Raw genomic sequence first — 15,740 nt, forward strand, 5'->3', positions numbered from 1 at the left:
GTTATAGTAACTGAAAGAAGAAGACACGAAAGAGGACATCCTATATGATTTCCACGTAAACAAAATTTAAAAATAACCACAATTAATCCATGGTGTTAGGTGTTTGAACAGTGTTGACCCCTGTGGGAGGTGTTAGAAGTTACGGTGGTGGTTTTCCCCTGAAGAGGCTTTCCCTGTGTTCCCGTGATTCCCACGACAAGGACGGAATGGTTTGCCATGAGAGAGACTTCAGCTGCTGTGAAAATAGATGTGATGAAATGGAAAGAGTCTTGGAAACATCTAAGTCTTGGGCTTTGGCAGCCTGGATGCACCCCTGTGTTTCCTGAGGCTGAGGTGTTCTGTACATCCTTATATCTGTTACCCAATCAATTCTCTAATTGGCTGCAACTGCTTTAAGATAGTTTTCTGACCCACACAAGTGAGTGAACCTTAAGTAGGACCCTGGTTGCCAGCATCAGTGGTGGGGGACTTTCTTCTGTTCACTATGGGGCAGTCCTGCTGTGTCCAGGGGATGGTGTGTCCCAGAGGACTGGCCTTCAGAATCCTCCCTGGAAATTCTGGTCTGGCCTTTGGGATACTGGGATGCGTGTTGTGTTTTCTAGTACCAGGAGGTAGAAGGAGGGTATGAAGCTGGCTGAAGCGTGGTCAGAGAGCATCAGGCTGGAGCAGTGGGGGAGGAGAGGCGGGCCAGGCTCTAGAGCCTGAGCCACCCGAGTCAGGGTGCTCACAGGGAAGGAGCCTCAGCTTGTGTGCTTCTGCCGATGACGTCTCTGCTCCAGCTGCCTTCATATTAAGCTGAAAACTGTTCAGCTTCCTAGAGATGTTAGAAATGGACATTTTAAAAGATCACTTATGTATTTTCTTCACCAAATATGAGTACCTACTAAGCGATAGGCTGATTGTCTGATGGAGAGACTTATCGATGTTAGCTGGAGAAAAGGATGCGAGAAGGGGCCGAGGGAGAGACGGCGAGATGATGAACTGATGAGCTCTTGATTTCATGGCTTCACGGGTTTCCTAATCGTGGTGCTCCTCATAGTTTTGTATCTTATGTGGTGGAAGGTTCCCCTCCCCCAGCCAAGTATCAAGTGGAAAGCTAGGGTTACAATCGCAGTCCAGTTGTCTCTTTACTAAATGCAGCTGTTTTCTGTTATTTGATACAATGACAAATCACTGAAGTATTTTCAAATATGCAGTGTGCGTGTGTGTGTGTGTGTGTGTGTGTGTGTGTGTGTGTATGAAATCTCACCTCTTATCCCGCCCCATCATCAAATCCAGCTATAAGAATTTGGGGCTTTTAATACTGGCCATTTTTCCTTTGTTGAATATTCTTGTTGATTTTACCTAATGGCCTCTGAAGTTATTTCTGGAAACAATTTAAGAAAACAAACAATTTCAATGAATTTTAAATTACAGTGCCAGATAATGTCTTAAGCTTGCCCAGCGCAATCCCACTCAAGGTAAAACAACTTTAGATAAATAAAAATGGTAGATTCAGAAAGAATCAAGACAAAACCTTTGAGCCTCGTGGTAAGATTCTGTTCACCAATTTCCCTATAGTCCGTTTAGAACTTGTACTTCATACATTATAAATGGTATTTGTAGTTACAGTCAATTTTGTAGTTATAATCAACAGGTTAAAACCAGTATATACAACAAAGATTATTTCCTAGTTTCATGAACTGAAAAGGCACCACCAACCTTTCTTGGTTGGAGATTTCTCCCTCTGTGTCTATCTGAGGACATGGAGATGGAAATACAGAGAAAACCAACCTTCAGTTGCTGAGTAATCATTCAGCTACCTAAAGGTATCAGGTTTATCTCAAAACATCTTAAAAGACTTATTATGCATTTAATAGTGAAAGAATCAAAGATACACAGAATGAATAACCAGTTGGTATTGTGATATTGGAGAAAAGCTTGAATAAATAACAAGGGCAGGAGTTCTTTGGAATCAAAACCCCATGCCATAGGAAAACAGACATAAATGCTTCTTTATATTGCCTTTAGCTCCCTAGGTATGTAACCTAATATCCTTTCTCAAAGCCCAACAATAACTATATATTTATTTAAGCTCTTACCAATGTAAATGAGTTAGCAATGCTGATCTCCAGAACTGGCAATAAGACGTTTAATAAAATTATGTGATTAGAAGGAATTCTAAGAGGAGATCTTTTCCATCTCCCAGTCTTGAAATAAATACTATTCTAAAAAACAAGACAAAAAAAAAATCCAGAAAAATGCAAACAATGAGTTATCTGACAGTAGATTTTGTGTGTTCATCTCTGAAAACCAGTACCTGGAACAGTATCAATCCTCAATAAATGTTTATAAAATGAATGATTGCGAAAATAAAAAAGGTATGTGGTGGAAGGATTTAATTAAACTCGACATAATTAAATGTAAAATCTGCATTCTCTGTTTTTCACTGAAATATATTAATTGCCAGCATGTGTGTATCTTAACAGCCTTCCCAGGTGGCGCTAGTGGTAAAGAACCAGCTTGGCAATGAGATGAGCGTTCGATCCCTAAGTCAGGAAGATTCCCTGGAGGAGGGCATGGTAACTCCCTCCAGGATTCATGCCTGGAGAATCCCATGGACAGAGGAGCCTGGTGGGCTACAGTCCATGGGGTCACACGGACTCAGACACAACTGAAGCGGCTTAGCATGCACACATATATCTTAACAATCCTCTCCGTTTAATTCAGACTTTCAGAGGCTGGATTTTGCTTTAGTAATGAAATACTTAGTCCCACTAATTTTTTTTTTTTAAGAAGAAGAAGATTTAAGAATATCTGAGCCTTAAACTCCCAGTTTTTAGCTATTATTTTTATAGTTCTAGATTTTATATAAAGGTTCTGAAAAAACATTTGTATAGGAATTCTTGATTCCTTTCCCACCCAAGGACAAATATACAAAGGAAAGGTCTTAATTCTTTGTCTTTTTGACTGTACCTTCAGCGCTTTTGTGTCTTTGCTAAGATACTGTTTCTACCCAGAGCTCCAGGAGAAGTTAAACAGTTTTTCTGAGAGTTCTAATTTCTTACGCAGAATAGATTTTGTATTCCAACAATGAGTGGCTTTTACGATTTCTCTCCCTTCAGCGTGATGAATAATTTTCCAAATTTATTCTCAGAGAAGTTTTTTTCCCCTCTACTCTTTTAATGATCTTCTCTGTTCTCTTTTTAATATTCTAGAGGATTTCTCAAATCACATGAGGTAAAGTAAATTGCAGCCACCGACTCACTAGACAATCACGTGAGAACTGTACTGATTTTTCTGCTATACACTATATTATTTTACATGTCCTTTTACACATGCTTCTAAAATTACAGCTCCTTAGTACCTGTGTGTGTCCTTGCAAAGCCGTAAAAATTAGGGGATTATGTCTTACTAGAGTGTTGCAGGGGTTTAGCAAAGCTCCAGAGATCACTATAAAAAGATGTAAGGTGGACTGAGATTGCTGGGCTGGGGTCTGGCAGTAAGCCTACCTCAGGAACGCTAGCATCTCCTTGCATTTGCCCCTCCAGTTGGATCACTGTCGCAGCTGGATACTGCGTGAGCTATTTTTAGTTCCTTTATAGGATCAGCACTCTTACTGCATGCTCATGCAGTTTGATTTATTTTTACTTCGTAAATCTTCAGTCCTCTGTCCTCTTCTAATTTCTCAAGTTTAATTAGCGATCTTTCTTTAACAAGGAAAGTTCTGTTACTCACTCCGTTCTATTATTGCAGGTCTTTTAGGGAAATTTCAGAGCCAGGAAAGCTTGGAGGAGGGATGAAGTGGGAGGCTGGAGTTATAAGATGTAAGCCTTTGTATATAGAATGAATAGACAACAAGGTCCTATTGCCTAGCACAGGGAACTATATTCAGTATTTTATGATACAATGTAATGGCAAAGAATATAAGAAAAGAATATATATATATATATGTATATGTATAACTGAAGCACTTTGCTGTACAGAAATTAACATAACATCATAAATCAACTGCACTCCAATAAAAAGTATTGATTAAAAAAGTCCAGGAAACCTCCTGCCTCAACATTTGTACTGAAGCTGCTCTTACCAAGACCATTAATGACTTCTTTGACAATAAATGCTAAAGATTCTTCTTAAGTGTGTTATTTCAACTGAAGTATGTTTTATGTACGGAGAAGGCAATGGCACCCCACTCCAGTACTCTTGCCTGGAAAATCCCACGAGTGGAGGAGCCTGGTAGACTGCAGTCCAAGGGATTGCTAAGAGTCAGACACGACTGATTGACTTCACTTTCACTTTTCACTTTCATGCATTGGAGAAGGAAATGGCAACCCATTCCAGTATTCTTGCCTGGAGAATCCCAGGGACGGCGGATCCTGGTGGGCTGCCGTCTATGGGGTCGCACAGAGTCAGACACGACTGAAGCGACTTAGCAGCAGCAGCAGCAGCATGGTTTATGTAAGTGACATCAACACCTTAAGTTTACAGTTAACTGAAGCATTCCAAATGAATACATCCCAGTGGGGACATGGGACATTTCATCACCTCGGATAACTGCCTGGTAACTCTTGTTATCAGGCCCCTTCCCCAGAGGTAGTCATTTGTTCTGTTTTCAGTGGCCATAGATTACTTTGTCTATCCTTGAATTTCATATAAATGAGTCCTACAGGAGGTACACTTCTGTGCCTGGCTTCTTCCATGCATCATCATATTTCTGAAATTCAACCACATTGTTCTTTTTATCAGTAGCATGGCTCCCCCCCCCTTTTTTATTGCTGAATATCCCATTATATAAAAACACTAGAATTTGCCTCATCCTCACACCTTAGAGTGGGCTATGCAGTCATTACCTTTTAAAGGGTCAAGTATGAATGGAATATTGTTGTTTTTTACTCATTAGGTCATGCCTGACTGTTTGCAACCCCATGGACTGTAGCCCACTGTCCTATGTCCATAGGCTTTTCCAGGCATGAATACTGGAGTGGGTTGCCATTTCCTTCTCCAAGGTAGCTGATGAGACGTTGCTGTATAACACAAGGAGCCCAGCTTGGTGCTCAGTGATGACTCAGATTGGGTGGGATAGGGAGATGGGAGGGAGGCTCGAGAGGGAGATGACATACGAATAATTATGGCCGATTTGCATTGTTGTACGGCAGAAACCAACACAATATTGTAAAGCAATTTTCCTCCAATCAAAAAATAAAACAATGAAGAGTCAAGCATGCAAAAGAGGGATAAAAGAAGAGTCACTCTGCAGTGGACAGACCTAACAACCCTACTTCAGCCTGGTGACCACGGTCAGTAGCGTCAGCAGTGACATATCATGTTGCCGATGTGCATGGTGATCGGGTGTGATGAGCTAGCACCTTTCCTGTGTAATCGTCCTCCCAGCAATATACCAGCTTCATCCTGAGAGAAGCATCAGATGAATTCCAACAGAAGGACAGCCTACAGAATACCTCATAGAGCTGTCAGGGTTGTCAAAAACAAGCAAAGACTGAGAACTGTCACAACGCAGAGAAACCAAAGGAGCTCTGATGACCAGAGATACTGTGGGATCCTAGTTGAGTCCCGAACAGAAGGATATTAGGCAAAACTTAAGATCTTAACTAACAAACTGTGAAGTATGATGCTATATTCATTCCTTCGTTGTAGCATGCAACTCTGTAAGATAGTCTGACATATGTGTGTGCATGCAGGCTAAGTCACTTCAGTCATGTCTGACTCTTTGTTACCTTGCCGGCTGTAGCCTGCCTGTCTTTTCTTGCCCATGGAATTTCCCAGGCAAGAATACTGGAGTGGTGTGCCATTTCCTACTCCAAAAAGGTGCACAATTAATTACCAAATGAGTATAAGTAAAGGAAAAAAAGCTTAATAAAATAAAGGTAAGACCCAAAGAAACAGGATATCTTAGCTGTTAAAATAACCACTTTCTCTCATCATCCATATACATATAACTAAGTTCCACCTTTCTCCTCGATTTCGGGTTGGGGTGAGGGCAGGGTCCTGGAGTGTGGAATGATGACCAGAGTCACTGTTCTTTAAGAAAGAAGACATTTACTGAATACTGAGTGTGATGTATATGTGGGGGAGGGGCTCAATCATGTCCGACTTGGAGTGGGTTGCTGTGTCCTCCAGGGGAATCTTCCTGACCCAAGGACTGAACCTGTGTCTCTTGCATCTCCTGCTTTGGCAGGTGGGTTTCTTACCACTAGGGCCACCTGGGAAGCCCACTGAGTGCAATAGGAATATGAAAATATCAAGCCTGATATAAATGTTCTCAGCCCGAATCAGAATTTGGGATTCAGTACATTTTTTTTAACCTCCTTGTCAAGGAATAGAAAGGGGGCCACAGGAAGCAGGGAGAAGAAATGTTAAAAGAGAAAGCTTAATGAACATCATTATGGTGTTACCACTTTGAGAGGCAGCTACAGTCAGTAAACTGTCCCTACAGTCAGCCCTCCTGCAGTCTCTTTGGGAAGGAAAGTGACTTATGCTCAGAATGTACAAACATCTAATGAGGAGCACACACCACCAGAGAATCCAAAAGCGTGCAAGAGGAGAGTCATGTAAAGATCCAACGTGTAAAGAACAGCCGAAAGGCAGGAAGATCTAAACAGTGTCTCTAAGACAGTGTAGGCGTTTTAAAATGTACTTTTATGATTAGAAAAGTAACATATTTTTATTATTTAAAAAGCACTAGGACAATAAAGACAAGTAAAAATAATCAGAAAGGACTCAGTACTCCTATCAGAAAGATTGGAATTTTTTTAAATTGAAAATGAAACTATTTGTTTTCATTATTGTTCTGTCACTTAAACAAACAATGCAAAGAAATAGAGGAAAATAATAGAATGGGGAAGACTAGAGATCGCTTCAAGAAAATTGGAAATACCAAGGGAAAATTTCATGTAAGGATGAAATTCCACCTAAGTTGAAGAGAATAAGGAGAGGTGTCAGGAATACACAGAAGAACTATACAGAAAAGGTCTTAATGACCCGGATAACCATGATGGTGTGGTCACTCACCTCGAGCTTGACATCATGGCATGTGAATTCAAGTAGGCCTTTGGAAGCATTACCCTGAACAAAGCTAGTGGAGGTGATGGAATTCCAGCTGAGCTATTTCAAATCCTGAAATATGATGCTGTGAAAGTGCTGCACTTAATATGCCAGCAAATTTGGAAAACTCAGCTGTGGCCACAGAATTGGAAAAGGTCAGTTTTCATTTCAATCCCAAAGAAGGGCAATGCCAAAGAATGTTCAAACTACCGTACAATTGCGCTCATTTCACATGCTAATAAGCTTATGCTCAAACTATTACTAGGTCTGTTTACTAAGTCACAGATATTTCCTTGATATGCAGTGAATGCTATATGTTGGTTGAGTTAGTCACTCAGTGAAATGTATACACAGCAGTGAAACCACATGCTCACTTTCCCAAACTCTTCTCCCTTGTTTTCTGCAGTGCTGACCTGAACTTTTTTATGCCAGCTTGCAGCCAGGTCAGGTCTCTCTCAGCCCTGCATTCCTCCATGGAATGTCACAAAGAGACATGATATATGTATGCACCCTAATTTTGCATCTGGATTTCTGATTTAGCTTAAAGATGTGTAAAAATGTGTAGAACCACATCTGAAGAAGCAAAAGAACCCTTTTTATTTCCCAACCATCAGTGTGATTTATGATCTCTAAACTGTTTCCCGATCCCTTATTTGAAAATTGGCCACAGGAAAAAAATGGAAGAGACGCAGATCTAAGGACCTGGAGAGCTTGGAAAATGGGTATTCATGGATCAAATGCTTGGCATGGACCTTGCTGTCAGCACCTCAGGTGCATAATGCATTTCCAATTTTAAAGAGACTATTTTGATTTTGAAATAATTCACACTCAACCCTTTCTTTAGAGAGGTCTGGGTAATGGTTATACAAAAAGAAAGATATTACCTGGAATGAGTTACACCATGCTTTTCTAACTTTTCCAACTCAAGCTAATAGGAATGTCATTTTTCCATGGCTTTGATAAATAAAGACTTGAAAAAAAAAAAGAGTTTTGATGATCTTATCCATGGCAGGTGCCAGTATCACAAGTGAGGCCATAAATCACAAGAGCACACACTGATGTTGTTAAGAACGGGCAGGGAAAATGTGAATGCTTCTGGTCAACTTTTCTTGAAACGCAACATTTTAAAACCTTGCTTGTGAGACATGTAGTCTCTGATCTGTCTACCAGTCATAGATCTAAAACAAACGACAATGCTTCCCCAAAAGTCTAGTTTGGAAACCTTTCCTCTTCCAGCTCTAGAAATCATTAAGATAACCGTTATGAAGCCTGAGTGTTCCTCCACATTGGAGGGTGTTGTGGTGGTGGTTACTTCCTCTTGGCCACGAGATAAAGCAAGCAGGAGAGACACCACTCAGACTCTAGATTCCAAATCTTAGAGGTCTCAATCTCTTGGCTACACTGAAGAAGGCTCGACACTCCTGTGGTTCCTTTCCTGAAGCTCTGAAGAAGTCTCATGTTTGGAACTCGGGATCATTTCTTCATGGAAGCAGAGTTAAGATTTCAGATTCTCACAGAAGGCTTGACCAATGATGGTTCATCTTTTATCTGAAAATTGGGACTGCAGGGTTGTGAGAAAATTGGAATACGCCCTGGAGAAACTGGGGCTTAGGAAGAAGGTCTTCCTGTCTCCTGAGCCCCCACACACATGCACCCCCTGCAGCCTCCACCCTCGAGCATTCTCTCTTCTCCAGATCCATAGCTTTTGTTTTCTTCTTTCAGTTTCCTCCTGTCATTCAGAGAAGGACTTCCCTGATGTCTCAGTGGTAACAAACCCACCTGCGATATAGGAGACCCAGGTTCAATCCTTGGGGTCAGGAAGATCCCCTGGAGGAGGAAATGGCAACCCACTCTAGAATTCCTGCCTGGGAAATCCCATGGACAGAGGAGCCTGGTTGCTTGCAGTCCATGGGGCCACAAAGAGTTGGACAGAGAAGTAAGTCTATGGGTCTCTTCAGATACACTTGCATGTTGTACAGAGGGAAGAGAGGAAACCCACCAGAGATTTTTTGACAAAATAGAAAACAAGGAAACCAAAGATTAGTTACCATGTTTAGACATCCCACAGCTCTGACACACACTCAGATCCCTGATATTTTTCACCAAGATAATAAAGCTAGATGTATTTTTTCTTCCTCTTTATTAACTTCTGTGCCTTTGCTCTTAAAATGGTCATGTGGTCATTCTGTGTCTTACAATTCCAGCCTGGTCATGCTGGGTTTACCTTTCCTACTATATATGCCAAGAAATCCTTTCTATCCTTCCTGAGTCTCATCCTTAAATAATGAAGATAAAGACAAACACATAAGCCTAGGAAATAAGTCACTGAGTGCAGTCTCCTGCATTGCAGGGAGATTCTTTTCAGTCTGAGCCACCTGGGAAGCCCGAAAAAAGTCTAAATGTTGTTATTAAGAGACATTTTTACTTTGTTTATTTGTTTACTTTTTGCTGCGTGGACAGGGACTTGAACCCTGGACCCTCAGATTAAAAGTCTGATGCTCTACCAGTTGAGCTACCCAGGCTTTGAGGCTGAAAAGAGTCTAAAGACTGAGCATGAACCCGAGTTGCCACAGAGAGTCACAGGTCTTGGTGCCCCTGTTTGGGCCGTGGGTTCCCTGGTGGCTCAGATGGTAAAGAATCTGCCTGCAATGCAGGAAATCCAGGTTCAATCCCTAGGTCAGGAAGATCCCCTGGAGAAGGGAATGGCAACCTACTCCAGTATTCTTGCCTGGAGAATCCCATGGACAGAGGAGGCTGGTAGGCTATAGTCCATGGGGTCGCAAAGAGTCAGGTACAACTGAGCAACTTCCACTTTTCGCCTTTCACATTGTGAATTAGGGGATAAATACCTGTCTGTCTGTGCCTTGGACAGTGTAATGCCACTCACCTGCAGAGACCAAGGTTCTGAAAGAGGAAAGAGAAAATTTGGTTTAAAGACTCTAACATCTGGAACTGTAACATCACCATTAGTATTTTCATTAAAATTTTTTATGAATTAAATATATTTCTGCTTTTAAAAGGTCTCTAAGGAAACATTTGCAGTTCTGGCAGCCCTGGATATCTAAATGCTAGCAACATCTATTTTGTGAAATACAAAGCATATCCTGGTACCCACAATGGATCCCCCAAACATAGATCTATTTATTCAAGCTTTTATAATTTCATGTTACATTTTCACCTTTTAAATTTTTATTTGAAAAAAAAAAAAAAACCCTCAAAACTGGCACCTGATGAGATTGCTTTCCTTTCTTTAGGTGAAAATTTTCATCTGAAAGATCATGGATGTTATAATAGTTTAAATATCTACTCTTTTTCCTGAAAAATCAACTTATGAAAATGTTATTCTTATTTAATTTTCTTTCCAAGTGGGGTGGGCTCCTAGCAGTAAACAAGTAAAACTGGACTTGATTTTCTCTCATTGCAATGGTTTTGGAACAGAAGCTTGTGGAGGCTGTTCTATCTCCCCCAAAACCTGTTGAGAGTGGATTTCAGGGAAGGGTGGAGGTCACCCACAGCCTCTTCCTTCTTGTCAGGAAGCAGTGAGGGGGCAGCCTGCAGAGGAAGACCAGAGCAGATCATAGAATCATTTCTGTGGACATGGAGCAAGGGAAAACAAAGCTTGCTGCTCTTCCCAGAGAGAAGGCAGTGGATCTGTCATCAGAGCTCCAGGTGGTGAAACCCTTGCCCTGTTCATCACACTACCTTGTGTATAAAGGTGTTGGTTGAGAAGTTTATTTCTTGTTAGTTTAGGGGGTTCCTAGAAAGAGAATTATGGACTTGAAGTCTCTTTGACTGACTGAAAGAGAGAAAGAAAGACAGAGAAAAAAGAAAGAGAGGAAGGAAGGGAAAGGAAAGAAGAGAGAAGGAATGAAAGAAAAAGAGAGAGAGAGGCAGGAAGGACCTAAAGGCTAGAGAAAAGGCAGTTCCGGGAGTCTAAGATTCCCTGGGTATTGCTCTAAAATGAGAATTCTAGATTCAAATACCATCTTCCTATTTCTCTGCTTTCAAACTCTACTCAGGGAAAGGTTTAGGAACCTAGAACGTTCACTTTGTTCAGACCTAGAGCATTTCTCTACACAGAGGGGGGAAGAGGGTTAATGTTACCCTCAGCCACAAGGAAATAAATGTCCGTAAGTTGTGTGGGAGACAACAGATGTGTCTTGGGTCCCCTGGTCTCCAGGAGGCAGACGAGTCACCCAGCTCAAGAACAACCCAGAGCACAAAGCCCTCCTCAGGGATGGAGTCTGACAACCATCTCTGCGCTGTGAGGCTCCCAGGCCCAAGAGGACAGACGGCAGGTCAATGACCCAGTGACCACTTCCATGCTCTGCCCCTGCTTGTCTCCACACAGGCGACCATGACGTGTTCTCCAGGTTCTTTGTGCCATACGCTCCCTGTGGCTAAGTCATAGAGCAGGGCTTCATTCTGTTTCCTCTCCCACCTTGTGAATAAGGCAGAGAACTTGCACTGCCCTGGCCTTCAGAAGTGATCAAGGTCATCCCAGTATTTAAATGATTGAATAACTGAATCAGATGTGTCACCTCAAATTTAAGTTCTGGAAAATTTCAGGACCTTTCTTGTAATATTACCATGAATATCATGAGCCCACTCTGCAAACCTCCCAGACCTAGTGCTCCTTTCTATGAGATAACATCCAGATTTTAAAGTCAAAGTACATATACACACAAATATAAATTTTTATGAAATTTCAGTAAGGGAGATATCTGTCCCTTAGACAAGAAATGAACTGGATTTTTCAATGTAATGGCTGTGATACCTTTGTGATACTGAATGTGCTCAGTAGCTCTTTGCCACCTGGTGAACTGTAGCCTGGAGGATTAATGTTAGGAGCCGGGTTAATGTTAGATACCAGGCTCCTCGGTCCATGGAATTTTTCAGAGAAGAATACTGGAGTGGTTTGCCATTACTGAAACTATTTCTCAGTTTACTAAACCAACCTTCCAGTAGACATACACACAATTTGGTTACCTGGACTGATACTTAGAACCACTCCTGGAAAACAACAGCAGGCCGGCTGACATCATAAGCATGTGTTAAAGGCAAACTGAGAACGCATGAATAAAGAAGAGTATGAGATGGCTGGATGGCATCACTGACTCAATGGACATGAGTTTGAGTAAACTCCAGGAGTTGGTGATGGGCAGGGAGGCCTGGTATGCTGCAGTCCATGGGGTCACAAAGAGTCGGACATGATTGAGCAACTGAACTGAACTGAACTGAGAATGCATACCAAATATTTGTAGACAAATATTTGTATCTGTTTCCCTGTACCCTCACTATGGTACAGATAAGATCACTTCATGCATATAAATATGATTTAGTAGTTTACTTCTTACATTCAAAGAAACCCCTGGGAGCAATGAGAGTTGGGTGTTTTTAAATGCATTGAATATAGACTTCAGATTTCCCTGGTGGCTCAGTGGTAAAGAATCCACCCACCAAAGCAGGAGACAGAGGATCGATCCCTGGGTTGGAAAGATCCCCTGGAGAAGGAAATGGCAACCCGCTCCAGTATTCTTGCTGGAGAATCCCATGGACAGAAGATCCTGTTGGGCTACAGTCCATGATGTCACAAAGAGTCGGACACGACTGAAGAGACTAAAGAACTACAGTACAGACTTGGGTTCTTCCATGGAGCTCGCCCAGAGGAAATCACTTAGACAGCCTCAGAATCTGGCTGTTTGGTCATAGGATATACTTTAGAATAAATCCATCCTATTTGCTTGATACATCCATCATCTTTTATTTATAATGAAAGACAATCAAAAGGTGTATTTTGAAGAGTTGGGGGGAGGTCTGTGAGGGAGGGTCATCGTGAAATTAGGTGTGTTGCTCCTCAGAGTCCTGTTAACCTTGCTGTCATCCCCAGAGTGCTATGTGTGCTAAGTCACTAAGTCGTGTCTGACTCTTTTCAACCCCATGGACTGTAGCCTGCCAGGTTCCTCTGTCCATGGGATTCTCCAGGCAAGAATACTGGAGTGGGTTGCCATTTCTTCCTCCAGGGGATCTTCCTGACCCAGGGATCAAACCTGCATCTTAACAGGTGGGTTCCTCACAACTAGTGCCCTGTGGAGGGAGCCCCCAGCCGTACTCCCCCACCTCCCGACTCCCTGCCTTGGCTGCAGAGCTTCCAGTGGAGACGTGGTCATACAAGAGGTGAATTTTCCAAAATACACTTTATTTCATGGCTCATTTTTCCTTCTTCTGTTTTCCTGCTGCCATTACCATGGAGTTTAAAGGGCACTTCAGAGAGTAAATTAGAAAGCAAGGCTGGAGCCTTTGTAGAAACACAGGCAAGTTTTTATCTTGGAATGCTTTCCTCATGAAAGCTGCAGAGAACACTTGGAATGAGGTGGAAACAAAGGCTAGAAGGCTTTTCTGAGCAAGTGTTCTGCTCCCCGCCAGCCTGTGGACTAACTGACTCCCTGCCCCATGGCTGTTTATGTGGGGAAGGGAGCCTGGGGCATTTAGGCCCCCAGAGGCCACCTCCTCCCGCCTCACTGGCCCACAGAGGGGTCAGAAGTGATACAATGAGGCCCAACACGGCTCTGTTTCTTCCATAGCGTGTGGAGTGGCCTCTGCTATGGTTTTAGTGGCTCTTTCCCTAATGACCAGATGCTTTCATCACTTCAGCGTTTGCTCAGTGGGCACCTGCATGTCTTCTTTTGCCCATTTTGTCAATTCATCCCTGCATGTTAGGTTTTGATATTTTCAGTGCTTTTAAATCCTATTTTCTTTTACAATTTTATATATACATTTTTCATTACTGTTCTATGGAAATGTATTTGATGTTTGTATATCGACCCTCTAAACCTATGACCCTATTGTTAGCAAAGGGCAAAGGTGGGGGGTGGGATAAAGTAGGACTTCGGCATTAATTTCATACACACTATGATATATAAAATAGGTAATCAACAAGGCCCTACTGTATAGCACAGGGAACTCTACTCAATATTCTGCAATAACCTATATGGGGAAAGAATCTGAAAAAGAAGAGGTACATGTATATATATAACGGATTCACTGTGCTGTACACCTGAAACTAACACAACATTATGAACCAACTCTATTCCAACATAAAATTAAAAATTAAAAGTCCTATGGCCTTGTTAATTTCACTTTTGGGTCCTAGGACTTTGCTTTCTCTTCATTTGGTATTTTACACGAGTTTCTCTCATGTGTACTATCATCATAGTTATAGCTCAGTTGGTAAAGAATCTGCCTGCAATGCAGGAGACCCCGGTTCAATTCCTGGGTGGGGAAGATCTGCTGGAGAAGGGATAGGCTACGCACTCCAGTATTCTTGGGCTTCCCTTATGGCTCAGCTGTTAAAGAATCCGCCTGCAATGTGAGAGACCTGGGTTCGATCCCTGGGTAGGGAACATCCCCTGGAGAAGGGAACGGCTACCTACTCCAGAATTCTGGCCTGGAGAATTCCATGGGTTGTATAGACCACGGGGTCGCAAAGAGTCAGACACAACTGAGTGACTTTCAGGGATGTAGAGTTCGCCTTTCTTTGTCTCCACCTGGGATGCTGTCTTGCTTCCTGCTTTTTTGCACTGACTGGGACAGAATGTTTCAGCACAGATGGCTGGAAAATAACAGGATGCTACCTATCTCTGCTCACCCAGCACCCCCTGAACCCACACCTGCCTTGTGGCAATCATACGGTCCTAGAACAGACAGCACAGGGGGCTTCATTCACTAGTCATGTGCTATTAGCAAAGGAGAGCAAAGGCAAGGAGGGTTTGAAAGATTAATCTGAATGGTAATGGCTAATAAAACAAGAAAGAAAAGGTGGGTACAAATTGTTAATTATTTTTGAGGAAAAAGAAAATTCAGAATGGTCTTGCTTACAAATTAAGTAGCATAATATATAATAACTTTATTTTTTAAATTTATTTATTTTAGTTGGAAGCTAATTACTTTACAATATTGTAGTGGTTTTTGCCATACATTGACATGAATCTGCCATGGGTGTACATGTATTCCCCATCCTGAAACCCCCTCCCATCTCCCTCCCCATCCCATCCCTCTGGATCATCCAGTACACCAACCCTGAGCACCCTGTCTCATGCATCGAACCTGGACTGGCGATCTGTTTCATATATGATAATATATATAATAACTTTATTGGGGATAAGCAATGAGGACCAGATCAAGTTTGCTCTGGCAATGAGCAATGCATTTCACAAAAAGCTAATGCTTAGATTTTAAAAATTATCTTATCACAAACATAAACACAACATACAGCATCCTACTAAAATATATGATACTTGAATACAGAAACATACTGTAAATCCTCCCCCAAATAATCTATACACTTGTTGTTTAGTTGCTCAGTCATGTCCAGCTCTTTGTGACCCCATGGACTACAGCACACCAGGCTTCCCTGTCCTTCACTATCTCCCTGAGTTTGCTCAAACTCATGTCCATTGAGTTGATGATGCCATCCAACTATCTCATCCTCTGTTGCCCTGGGGATTTCCCAGGCAAGAATACTGGAGTGGGTTGAACCCATGTCTCCTGCATTTGCAGGTGGATTCTTTAACTGCTGAGCCACCAGGGAAGCCCTAAGAAGAACAGGCAAGGCCTTTAACTTTGCTATTTTAACTGGATGCTCCATAAGGCATGTCACTGATGGTCTGACATCAGGCTGTATAAATCTTCACCTC

General features: G+C 42.0%; 1 non-coding gene across 1 annotated transcript; it reads right to left on the reverse strand.

Moving 5' to 3' along the window:
* Positions 1-9,493: 9,493 nt before the first annotated feature.
* On the reverse strand, positions 9,494-9,566 carry TRNAK-UUU (transfer RNA lysine (anticodon UUU)). The gene has a single exon. It is a non-coding gene; the product is annotated as a tRNA-Lys (tRNA).
* Positions 9,567-15,740: the final 6,174 nt, after the last annotated feature.

Source organism: Bubalus kerabau, chromosome 12 (genome assembly GCF_029407905.1).
Source record: "Bubalus kerabau isolate K-KA32 ecotype Philippines breed swamp buffalo chromosome 12, PCC_UOA_SB_1v2, whole genome shotgun sequence".
NCBI classification, from domain to species: Eukaryota; Metazoa; Chordata; class Mammalia; order Artiodactyla; family Bovidae; genus Bubalus; species Bubalus kerabau.